General features: G+C 68.5%; 1 non-coding gene across 1 annotated transcript; it reads right to left on the reverse strand.

Annotated features, from left to right (window-relative positions):
• Nucleotides 1-369: 369 nt before the first annotated feature.
• Nucleotides 370-488, reverse strand: LOC148033312 (5S ribosomal RNA). Its single transcript, XR_015691524.1, has one exon. It is a non-coding gene; the product is annotated as a 5S ribosomal RNA (ribosomal RNA).
• Between the last annotated feature and the right edge of the window lie 1,781 nt (nt 489-2,269).

Below are 2,269 nucleotides of genomic sequence, written 5' to 3' on the forward strand. Positions count from 1 at the left end.
CCCCCCCACGACATGGCACCCCCCCGCGACATGGCACACCCTCCCTCCTCAGAAATCCCCGCTCCAACAACCCGCCCGCGCAACATGGCACGCCCTCCCTCCTCGGAAAAACCCCGCTCCACCGAACCCCCCCACAACATGGCACACCCTCCGCTCCCAAAATACCTCGCATCTTGAGGAGGGGGTATCACGTGAGAGCGAGGCAGAGGGAGGGGCCAGGCACGACGTACGCAAAGACAATCGCGACGAGGAGAGGAGGCGCCGCGTCATGGCAAGGCGAGGGGGTTTCCTACCACGATGTCAGCGTTGGAGAGTCGAGACGTGATCCGAGGGGATTTCCATGCCACGGTCTCGAAACAAGCATGCAAAAGGGTGCAGCACCAGGACTTCCCGGGAGGTCACCCATCCCAGTACTGTTCTGGCCCAAGCGCGCTTAACTGCGGAGTTCTGATGGGATCCGGTGTATTAGCGCTGGTGTGACCGCACCACAAACACAAAGGAATTCCAAAGAGCTCTTGTATACTCGGAAAGTGGCACGAGAGAGCTCAAGAGCGAGGCATGGCGGCATGCCATGCCGCTCATGCCACGGAGGACGCGACTAAACGCGAACCCTAAACCCCGCGCACATGGAGGCGACGCACAAAAGATTGAATGCCGCCGTCGCGTGCCATTTCTAACACGAAGGGCACCCCCCCACGACGCCCCCCCCCCCGCACCCCACCTCGAAAAACCCCACTCCCTCCACGCCACACCACCACGCCTCCGAAAACCCCGCTCGACCCACCCCACCCCGCGTCTCCCCCCCACGACGCCCCCCCGCACCCCACCTCGAAAAACCGCGCTCCCTCCACAGCACCCCACCTCTCCTCCAAAAACCCCGCTCGACCACCCCCACCCCGCGTCACCCCCCACGACGCCCCCCCGCACCCCACCTCGAAAAACCCCGCTCCCTCCATAGCACCCCACCTCTCCTCCAAAAACCCCGCTTGACCACCCCAACCCCGCGTCACTCCCCCACGACACGGCGCACCCCCCCACCCCACCCCACCTCGAAAAACCCCGCGTCACCCCCCACGACGCCCCCCCGCACCCCACCTCGAAAAACCCCGCTCCCTCCATAGCACCCCACCTCTCCTCCAAAAACCCCGCTTGACCACCCCAACCCCGCGTCACTCCCCCATGACACGGCTCACCCCCCCACGACGCCCCCCCCGCACCCCACCTCGAAAAACCCCGCTCCCTCCACACCACCCCGCCACGCCTCCAAAAAACCGCGCTCGACCCACCCCACCCCGCGTCACGGCGCACCCCCCACCCCACCGCACCCCCCCACGACGCCCCCCCCCCCCCACCCCACCTCGAAAAACCGCGCTCCCTCCACAGCACCCCACCTCTCCTCCAAAAACCCCGCTCGACCAACCCCACCCCGCGTCTCCCCCCACGACACGGCGCACCCCCCCACGACGCCCCCCCGCACCCCACCTCGAAAAACCGCGCTCCCTCCACAGCACCCCACCTCTCCTCCAAAAACCCCGCTCGACCACCCCCACCCCGCGTCACCCCCCACGACGCCCCCCCCGCACCCCACCTCGAAAAACCGCGCTCCCTCCACAGCACCCCACCTCTCCTCCAAAAACCCCGCTCGACCACCCCCACCCCGCGTCACCCCCCACGACGCCCCCGCGCACCCCACCTCGAAAAACCCCGCTCCCTCCACAGCACCCCACCTCTCCTCCAAAAACCCCGCTTGACCACCCCAACCCCGCGTCACTCCCCCACGACACGGCGCACCCCCCCACGACACGGCGCACCCCCCCACGACGCCCCCCCGCACCCCACCTCAAAAAACCGCGCTCCCTCCACAGCACCCCACCTCTCCTCCAAAAACCCCGCTTGACCACCCCAACCCCGCGTCACTCCCCCATGACACGGCGCACCCCCCCACGACGCCCCCCCCGCACCCCACCTCGAAAAACCCCGCTCCCTCCACACCACCCCGCCACGCCTCCAAAAAACCGCGCTCGACCCACCCCACCCCGCGTCACGGCGCACCCCCCACCCCACCGCACCCCCCCACGACGCCCCCCCCCCCCCCACCCCACCTCGAAAAACCGCGCTCCCTCCACAGCACCCCACCTCTCCTCCAAAAACCCCGCTCGACCAACCCCACCCCGCGTCTCCCCCCACGACATGGCGCACCCCCCCACGACGCCCCCCCGCACCCCACCTCGAAAAACCGCGCTCCCTCCACAGCACCCCACCTCTCCTC

The sequence above is a fragment of the Lygodium microphyllum genome, chromosome 7 (genome assembly GCF_053477565.2).
Source record: "Lygodium microphyllum isolate KBCC chromosome 7, Lygodium_microphyllum_v1.1.10, whole genome shotgun sequence".
NCBI lineage: Eukaryota > Viridiplantae > Streptophyta > Polypodiopsida > Schizaeales > Lygodiaceae > Lygodium > Lygodium microphyllum.